Source organism: Takifugu flavidus, chromosome 19 (genome assembly GCF_003711565.1).
Source record: "Takifugu flavidus isolate HTHZ2018 chromosome 19, ASM371156v2, whole genome shotgun sequence".
Classification (NCBI taxonomy): domain Eukaryota; kingdom Metazoa; phylum Chordata; class Actinopteri; order Tetraodontiformes; family Tetraodontidae; genus Takifugu; species Takifugu flavidus.
The window spans coordinates 1,689,633-1,700,425 of record NC_079538.1 but is presented as its reverse complement, the minus strand read 5'-3'; positions in this window follow the sequence as shown (position 1 = coordinate 1,700,425).

Genomic DNA, 10,793 nt, shown 5'->3' with positions numbered 1-10,793 from the left:
CCGTCACTCCCACTGTGGTCAATCAGACCCATTTATAGCAGACTAAATGTTGACGTTTCTTGTACATTCAGTTCTGGTACCTACACAACTCTAGAACCTGAGGAGCCAAGATGTCTGTATGTCCATCAACGGCCAGTTGTAATCAGCGTTGGTGCTGGAGCCACCGCAGGAGGCTGCTGCTGCTGGAGCGGAGCTCCATCTTTTAGTTCTGACGCCGGTAATGGCAGCCACAGTGGTTCTGGAATGTAGCTGCTCCGTTTAGTGGCCACGGCTCACTGTTGGAGCTCAGTAGACACCCTTGTTCTTTATTTCCTTTGAGCTTCCTTCTACTCTTCCACAGACAGTTGGGATACGTTTTCCTCATGTTATTCATATTTATATACATCAAGAATCACCTTAGAATAGAAGAGAAGATTCAAGATTCAAGATTCAAGATTCAAGAGTACTTTATTGATCCCTTTAGGGGGTGTCCATCAGGGAAATTAGCATCTCCAAAGAAACGTACAGCACTGTACAAAATTTCCAACCACCATTACACCCCATTAAACCTATTAAAGATAATAAAAATATAATAAAATAAGAAATAAAATAGAATAAATTAAAAATAGAATATGAATATAAATATAAAACTATAAAAATGTAAAAAATATATACACACAGATATACACACACACCAACTCTAAACCTAACCAACCCTGACCCTGACCATAACTGACCCTAACCAACCCTGACAATAACCGACCCTAACCTTAACCAACCCTGACCCTGACAATAACTGACCCTAACCCTAACCAACCCTGACCAACCCTGACCAACCCCAGCCCAAACCAACCCCAACCCTAACCAACCCTGACCAATCCTAACCAATCCTGACCCTAACCAACCCCAGCCCTAACCAACTGTAACTAACCCTCTGATCCAAATGGCTCTTTGCTACCGACCCAGTTGAATGTTTCATTTCCTGCCTGAGGACTTAAAAGACTTCCAAAGGCCAAGAGAGAGTTGGACTGGAGGAGAACAATAACACCAAATCCCCTCTACTGGATACACACACACACACACACACACACACACACACACACACACACACACACACACACACACAAACACACAAACACCTGGGATATTCTTTCCTGCAGCTTCTGTTATTTATCCCCAGTCCTCAGACATGGAGCCCGCCCCCCAACCTATGGAATCCCAGTTAGGGATGAGATGATCGCTCCCCTCCACACCTGTCGGGCTGCTCCCAGCATCTAAATGATGACCCCTTTAGCCCCGCCTAACTTGCTGTCGCCACAATGACGTGAGACCGCTGCTCATCACGACCTTCACGTCTTCAGCCCCAGCCTGTTCCTGTTCCTTTCCCTGCAAGGTTCCTCTTGCGTAACGCCGGTGTGGGTGCAGCGGTACTGGTCGTTATGGTTCCTGCTGCTGCACTCGCGGGTCTTTGGGAGATCAAAGAATGGCGGGAGATTGACAGCTGGGCTTTTTTCTTTCTCTCTCTCATCAGTATTCTGTCTCCTGCAGCGAGAAGAACTAATTATGCCTTCAGCCCCCTCCGTCAGCCTCCCCATCTCCTTTATTCAGATCATCACATTTGGAAGTCATAATGAGTTCATGCGAGACCACTTTGGCCCAGGACAAAGTCCATTTAGCCCAATTCAGACTTCTCCACCGGCGATCACAAAGCCCCTTTTAACCTGTGAAAGCAGTTAGGCCTTTCAGGGTCCGACCCGGGTTTATCGTTCAACACCTGCTTTCAGCCAAAGCTGCTGTGGGCCAGGTTCTGATTAAAGCAGAAGTGAGCGACAGCTGTCTGGTAGCCTACTTTTCCGTGTTGCAGTCCTAGAGTGATTAGATTAAACAGGTAATGGCAGCCGAGCAGAGGGGGGCTATCAGCTGGAGCAGATGGGCGGCATATTTGGGCCAGGAAGTTTGTGTGGGCAGCAACACTCTTCAAACTGCTCACTGTCCGAAGCAAAACAGAGGCTCCGCTAGCGCTGAAAACCCCTGCTGGGAGCAGCTATTTGGCCTTTTAAACACAAATGTCCTACAAATGCTTTCATTCAGGAGAATATGAGCTCCAACAGAAGCATCTCGCAGCACTTAGCCACTACTGTTGTGTCCCGTTTTGATTCAAATCCGGTGTCGCTAGCACCAGCTTCTGTTCGCATCTGTGGAACCGTGACTGTTTTCACCGTCACCAGAGGAGCTGACGTGAAAGGCTGGGTTTGCAGGAACGTCCTTATGGGATTGTGTTCCTGGAGAAGCAGCCTCCCTGGGGAGATGGTTCCTGTCGCTAAACGTGGTCGAGGAGCTGGATGTGGTGGAGGAAGTGCAGGTGGAGTTTGAGGTGGTGGAAGTCCCATTTGTGTAGTTTTCCTTCATGTCCTCTGGCCCTCTGTGAGAGTTCTACCCCCACACAGTTGAGATGAGTCCTCTCTCTGTCTGGGTTGAACCAGAGTCTCTGAGGAGAAATTGATTGAAATGAACGTTGGAAGCTCTGGCGTCCTCAGAGACTCGGCTAATTAAACTCCGAGCAGATCCTCACAGTGGTGACTGGCTTTTTAAACTGAACGGGGCTGTTGCGGAGCTGATGAAGCCAAAAGTGTGTCATAATGTGTTAAGACCATATAAGTTGGCTGGTGGTGTCCATGTGGGAATGAAGAGAGTCCTGGGAAGGCCAAAACATTTCATTTCTATCTGGAAATATGCCGCCATCCCTCAGTATCGCTGCCAGCGTGTGGAGCGGCAGACTGCGCTTTCCTCCCCTCGGAACCTTTGCTACATGCGTGTGATATTTCCATCGTATTAAGGTGCTGCTGGACGGGGGGGACACAGAGGTCCACTCATCACACAGACAGGCTGGGTGATTCCAACAGGGTCTTTTCTCAGCCCCCCAGAAAGTTTGAAGCTTAGTCTATCAGACAAAACTCACCAATTACCATAATAGTAAAATCCACCCTGCCAATAATGCCCCCCCCTCCCCCGCTGGATCCAGGATGGTGGCCTTCCTCTCCCAGTTTGTCAGCTTGCTGTCACTTGCTTTGCTGCACATCTTAAGCTCCTTTGACCTAATTTCATATGGTGTCTTTTCCCTATTTGAAGTTAGTCAGTGAGTCAGTAGAGGCTCTAGAAGCTTCATGTACGTAGCCATGAGGCCTTTGTTGCTTTAACTAAACCCTCGAAACAATGAGGGCTTTTTGTAAGATGACAATAAATGTTGATAGTTTCAGTCTGAGGTTTTCTCTGTTGACACAGGTGTGCCTACTATGCAACCTTCATTTGGCTAAAACTAGAAAAAAGAGTCATTCTCCTCATGTAGGAACATGATAATACATGTTTCAGGACCAGCTCAGGGAGCTCTTAACGCTTCCTTAAACAAGTCACTTGTAAATGAGTTGGTGGAGGAAAAACCTACCCATACCAAAAAGAGGAACGACATCATTTCCTGAGGAGCTGGGATCGTAAAGCTTCCAGTTTGAAGCCTGAGGTTGTGTAAACTGTCAGAGATATTTAGAAGTACTCACATTCTGAAGAAGTATTAACCACTTCCTGGCGCAAATTCCACATTCTAATCAAATAAATGATGAGGGCCACATCGCACCCAGATAAAGTGTGGCGGCCTCCACTTCGCTGGCGTTTCTCCTGAGACAGGACCACCATTCGTCACCTCAGGTCCATTAAAAAGGAGCCGGGCCCGTCTCTCCTTTGTTCATCTGCCTGAATCACTTTAATCCTTCTTTATTAAGCTCCACACCAGTCGGAGGGACCATTCACGTCTATGTCTGCGGCTGTCCTGGCCTGGGTGGTTTCAAGCCTCACAGAAGAGCAGCAGGGGGCTGGGAGTGACTGGGAGGAACTGGGAGGACCTGGGAGGGGGGACTGGCTGTTTGTGATGCAGTTTCCTCAGGACCACCACCACATACAGGGGTGGGCTTGGGTTGATGGGCATCTGTGTTACAGCCTGCAGATCTGATGGCATTTACTCCCCGTTAACACCTGGCACGTTTATCGTCAGGGTGCATCCTGATCTCCAGTCATCGGTAGTTCCTCAGTCCACCAGTGCAGCGCTAATTGGAAAGGAGTTGACTGAAGGTGCCGTCTTCCTCTCTGGTCCTGACTATCAGCTTTGGTTCAGTGTGAGGGGCTGCTGTCTGTGACTGTTGAAATGTTCCACACAGCAGGTTTGGGTTATCAGTTCTGTCCTCACTGACGTTTAGATTCCTCCATCACTGTGTTTGTACTGGGCCAGTCATCTGCCTGTCACACTCGACTCTTACACTGAAACGTGTCCTGCTCTAAACTGACGTTTCCTTCTATTACACATGTGGCACTAAAATAAGGGGTTCCAAGAAAAAACCCATCTTTTCCCATCAGTAATCCCAAACTGGAGCTCTTCAGCGTAACTGTACCGGCTGCTTTCCAGAAACACCATGTGTCCACCTGAGGACTGTCTCTGTTACTGGTCCGATTCATGAATCTGATTAAAGTAGTGATGAGGTGATGGTGTTTCTGTCACTCCAGCAAGGAACAGTTGCTGATTGTGCTAAATTAGCCTGGAGGCTAACAGAACAGCTGACTGTTTCAGAAAGTTACAGCACATGTTTTTGTGGCATCTTTTGCTTTGTTCTCCATTTTAATTAGATCTCTGGTTCTCATTTACATGTCCATACTTGCAATTTGGAGCATGGTCTTGTGCAGGAAACTAACCCTGATGACGTCCATCATACAGATGTGACTGTAAAGTCTGCTCCCATCAGCCCAGGAGGACGCTACAGTTGTATCGGTGCTGTTGAGTCTCTTCATGTTCCGTCAAACGCTTTTGTCTGCAGATATAAAGAAGACATTGAGTTAGCTAATGGTGCAGAGCTGAGTGATAGAGACGCTCACCACCGATGACAGACATGAAAAAGGACAATTCCCAAATCTTGTGTGAGACCCGAAGTCGTCTGTTCTCAGGGTTACTCAGCTGCCAGCATCAGCTGCTGCAGAGTCCAATGGCCCTTCTGGACATGTCCCTCACTGCCAGGAGCTTGTCTCTCACTCAGAGCCAGTGTGTAGCTAAAGAGCTCCTGTGTGAGGTCACCAGCACCATCAGGTTTGCCCTCTCTACGAGAAGATGGCAGCACAAAGCAAAATAAACTGCAGAAATGGAAGTAGATTCCCATGAATACCTGAGTCTGAATGGGACTTTAATAATAAATTTTAATATGGGCTGTTGTAAAATTTGAATCCCAAGGACAGCACAAGGACTGATTTCCATCTTTTAATTAAAATAATCTTATTCCACTGTGTCTGACAGTGCTGCAGTCTTGGACTCATGTCCTCCTGACTGAGGCCTTGGACATCTAAATACGAGCACACTTTCCCTTCTAAACAACGACGTCACAACTTGTGATGCCGACAAAGCCAGAACAATTTCAGTTTAGTTCCCTTTCATGAAGTTCCTCGGAGCTTGTTATGCATGGGACAGGCAGATAAAGTGGACTTAGTGGTCATTTGTGGTCAAGTTTGATTCCAAACCCCAGCCAAGGATTCAAACCTCTCCACAGAGCCTCTAAACACTCAATAATCACTTTAAACATGAGTCTCCTTATTGGACAACCTGGGACTAGTTCCACAATCGTCCACATACGCTCCACTGTGATGCTCTCTGTTGCTGCAGTTGGTTGCTTTGTTTTTCCAGCCTTCCTGGATCAGGTTACGCTGGCTGGTTTAACAGGACGTGTGGAGTTTTTAAACTGATGTTGAATTCAACGTTTTATTGATTCATTGCTGCTTAGAAAAGTGTGAGGAAAGTCATGAACCCCTGAACTCTTGGTGTCTCCGAAGCTTCCTCTTATGCTCATGAGTTGGAATGCTGCCGTGCTGGCCTGGATCTGCTGGCAGCCATCGCACACTAACATTCCATGCTGGAGGGGTCGTGGATGTGCGTTCCCTGAGAGGGAACCGGACCAGGACTGTGAATAAAGGGCACGAGAGCACTTAGCAATGCCATCATCAACCTGATGAGGAGGCATGTTCCTCCAGGGCTCCTGCCTGGCACTTCCATCCTCAGCATCCTTCACTGTCCTCCTCTGATCAGGTCTCAGTCTGGCCCCTCTGCTTTACCTTCAGAAGATCTAACATGTGCTATCCCTCTAAAGTCCTTATCCCTGGTCCTCTGCAGGCTCCTTCCTCCCAAAGAGAACCTCAACATCTTCATGTCTTCCAGCCTTGCTTCCTGTCTTCTCTTCAGTGTCTCGATCTCTAAACCAAATGGCATCGCTGGTCTCTCTTCTTTTCTTCTTGCTGACACTCAAGCCTGCTTCTTCATCTCTTCCATCATCTCCAGTCTCTGGACTGGACCCTCAGAACTTAAAATGCTCCGCCTTCTTCACCTCTCTGCCCTGTAACTTCACCTCCATCTGCTTGCCCTCATCCATACTTGTGTTGTGTCTTACTTCAGCAGACCTTCATTCCTCCTCTCCAGCTCAGACCTCCACCTCTCCAGGTTCTCCTCCACCTGCACCCTGCTATTGCAACAAATCATGATATAACAAGGAGAGGCTCAGGGCTCTGATGGTCCTACCTTCACCTTTAACTCCACTCTTTACTTCTCTACCCCTTCATACAGGACTTGGCACCCATCATATGATTGCTCATGATCTAGAGGAACCAGTGCAGGCCTCTCTGACCTTCACTGTCCTCTGCCAACAAGCTCCTTGCAAATATTGCATCTGTAGTATTTGTTCACGTGAAACCAAACTGCTGCTTGCACAGTCGATGAGCGAGGTTGAAACCTCAAAATAATAGCAGTGCCTCAGGATTTTGAACTTTGATGCTCCATCAGCCTGAGCTCGGCGCGTTTGGTGAATTATCTCACTTATCATTCCCTGTTGAGCTCAGAGGGCCAATCAGAGCCGGAGCCCAGGTTCCTCAGGCTATGCTTTGACATTTAGAGGAAGCAAAGAGGTGGAAAGCTGCTCGAGTGCTGTAAATATCCAGAGTCACCGTGGCCTAATCAGCTCCCTGCCTGTTCACTCCACAGGCTTTGTTTCATTAAGATAAATAATAAAGCCAGCACACATGCACAGGCGTACCACTGCTTAGCCTCATCATGGATTTGAGTAGACGTGCCTGGCAGCTGCTGCTAAGGGAAAAGGTCAGCCAGACAGTGAATAAGGAAGCCAAGCGCACACATTCTAACCGGTACCAGGGATTCCATTTCTCATCGGGCTTGTTCTTGTTGTTTTGTCTGACAGTCCAGAGGTGAACAGCATCAGTATAAAACAGCCAGGAGGGATCCATGCATGTGTGGGAGCGTGCAGATGCTCAACATCAGGTGGTACTTTGGGAAGCTGGCTAGTTGGGATGAAACTTAAAGGTCTCACAGCAGGATGGGCCGCGCTTGTGGGCTCCTTACTTGGCCGGCTACTGGTCCTACCAACAGTGTTTTCTGTCTGAGTCGTTTCAGAGCCAAAAGCTGGTGGTGTTTTTGTGTGTTCCATGTTCCGTTGTTCTGTAGATCTGCGGGTTAATCATGATGATCTTATCAAACATGGCCTAGTTCACGTCTGCTCTTTCTCAGATGAGTGTCAGCCACCAGCTTCAGCCTGATCTGCTCCACTGCTCCCACTTCATGTTGTCTGTGGGAAACTCACAGACGACTGCACTACCTGTGTTTCCTGTGTTACCTGCATTTCCTGTGTTACCTGTGTTTCCTCTGTTTCCCGTCTTACCTATGTTACCTGAGTTACCTGTGTTACCTGAGTTACCTGTGCTTCCTGTGTTTCCTGTGTTACCAGTGTTACCGTGTTATTTGTGCTTCCTGTGTTAACTGTGGCTTTAATAAAGGTGTCCGAGTCCTGAACCGTTGTGGGGCTACTCGGGCCACCAGTCATTTGTCAGGGGACATGTTGCTATCTTAGAAATGCGTGGATGTACACAGTGTGACTATGTGGGGGAATCCATTCCACCTCCAGTTTTTGTGAATGTGAACAGGAGAATGTCTTTTCCAGCGCTGCTATATGATCATGTAAATTTTAGTTACGCTTGAAGAAAGGGATTCTTTTCTTGCTCTACGTGCGGGCAAATAAATATGCCCTCCCACTCTAGCAGACTCCCCTCAGAAGATGATGACAGGCTGCTAGTCTATCTTGGTAATTTGGTGACAGCCACAGATAATCTGAGTTCTTATTTAAGGTGCGAGCCCCTGCTGGCTCAGCAATTATAATACAGCTGATCACATGATCTGTGATTGGGTTCCAGTGTTGGGTGCTGCATGTGCATCACACACTACCTTTACATGCCAATTGAAAATACACATGATTAAACACATAACCGGACCGTATTAACCTGTTAATAGCGCCATCTAGTGTTGAGGAGGACACCATGTTCTCATATTCATTGTATGTAAACTGGGACAGAAAACTAATTCAGACAAGACACCAAAGTCCTAAACTGTGCATATTATCGTCCAGACGACGGAGAAGAAATGCTTTTATGTGACCAGTTGCTGGTTTGTCACACATTTGACATGAAACAGTTAAGGAAGGACATCTGTGTACAGCTCCCTCAGCTAATAAATGCTTCTAAATCCACTCTATGCTAGTGCTGAAAGGGTCTGAAGGTTTGTCACCTCTGTGTCATTCCAGAGAGTCTCGGTTGGTGGAGTCCTTGAACTCAGAAATAATGAGGGGGATGTGATGGCTGAACACATCTGATATATATTAATAATCATCCACCGCTGGAGCTGTTGTATAGAGCGTTAAAGTCCCTGCAGAGGTCTCCCTCAAAGCGGGCCTGGCTAATTCCCTTCAAACCAAGTGACCTTTGACCTCCCGGCATGGTCACTGAAGGTGTCCCTGCCTCGACCAGCATTGTTATGCAGTGAACACTCTGTCCTCAGCTCTAGTTTCAAACACACTGAGTTGAAGGATAGTTCACACAGCTGCACATCAAACATTCCTGATAAAAAGGGAAAGCATCTTCCCTGTAAGATCCAGTTGTCCTGGCAGTGGTTTCAGAACCCAGAGGTTTGTCTCTCAGACATGCCTTTGGGACGGCTGGACCCCCACTCCAGTCACCCGCGGTACAAGTTCACATTGTTTTAAAGGGGGAAAATGTGTTCTTAAAAGGAATTCTACCTCCAATGTGAGATGGAGGAGGAAATGTTGCCCACTGAGCAGATGAATGTTCTTCAGAGCTCAGCCACAAACTGCTGTTATTCTGAGCTGCTCTACCGACAGGTGGAGAATAGCTGTAGGCAGATATCCACCCACATATGCACGCTCATCTCCTGGGCTCGCTAAGGCAAAGAAACACCCACACAAACATGCAAAGGCTGCAGGAAAACGCAGCTGGGGCTGCATACAGTCGCAGGAAGGAGGGGCGCCTCTTCCAGCCCGACGCATTTGCAAAGAACATATGCTAAACAAGCGCAGCCCGATAGCAGAGAACCAAGTAACTCTCAGATCAAATGAGCGATGTAATCGCCCAGATCTAGAGTCAGAGGATGGGAATGATCAATTTGATTGGCTGCTTCATCTCTCGTTAAGTTTAACAGAATATACATGATGCCTTTAGGAGCAGAACCAGAACAACACTACGGTGGTCCGAAGTGAAAACACCTCATCAGCATGATTGAAGAGTGGTGCACTCTGTGTGACATCAGCCAGCTCCTGGTGGGCTGTCATCTGCACTGGGGGGGGGGGGGGGCAGAGAGGTGGGGGTGAGAGGTGTGGGGGAGAGTGAGAGAGAGATAAGGGAGAGAGAGAGAGGTGGGGGAGAGAGGGGGGGGTCGGGTTGAGAGGGGGGAGAGAGAGAGAGGGGGGGAGAGAGAGGGGGGGGTCGGGTTGAGAGGGGGGAGAGAGAGATGAGAGGGAGAGAGAGAGGTAGGGGAGATAAGGAGAGGCAGGGGGGAGAGACAGGTGGGGGGAGGCAGGGGGGAGAGAGAGGTGAGGAGAAAGAGAGAGAGGTGGGGAGGAGGTGAGGGGAGAGATAGGAGAGGAGGAGAGAGTTGGGTGAGAGAGAGAGAGAAGTGGGGGGGGGGGGGGCAGAGAGAGAGAGAGAGGTTGGGGAGAGAGATGCTGGGTGAGAGAGAGAGAGAGAGAGGGGGGGAGAGAGAGAGAGGTGGGGGGGCCCTTGTGGTGTTGCTGGTAGAATTTTAAAATGATCCTTCATTGTTCCCACGCTGCCAATGTTTAACAGCAGCCACTTTGCTGCAGCAGGACTTCCAGCATCAGGTAGAAGTAGTCTTGATGATGTCATCGCTCATTAGCATCAGCTTCTGAGCTGCTGCCAGGCCTTTGTTTCACGCGCTGCTGGAGATGATGTGTTAAAAGCTTCAGACTCCATAAAGTGGAAATATTCAGCTCTGCACTGGTGGAACAGGGAGAATCAACAGACCTTTGTGATGGGATGTGCATCAAATGTTGTTAATGTGTGGACACACCCAGCTGGCGAAGCAGCATTCTAAGTTTGTTAGCATTGATTCAAAGGCTTCAGTTTAGAATGACGAGGAGGCAGAGCCTCCAATGTGTGAGGCTCTGAGCTCCCTGTGTGGACAAACTTTATTATCTTATTCTCATATTTACAATCAGATGTTCTACTCTCTTCTTCAACCATTAAAATAGCCAACAGAAGGATTAGCATTAGCTTCTGTATAATTGGCAGATAATGCTGTTATTTTAGGCTCACACTGTGTTACATGTGATAAAAAAATAGTGCTAAAGTAAACAATGTGCATGTTGTGTAGCCGGCTCAAGTACATTAGCGGTATGGTGTTTGGTTCGTCATGGGTGCTGGAG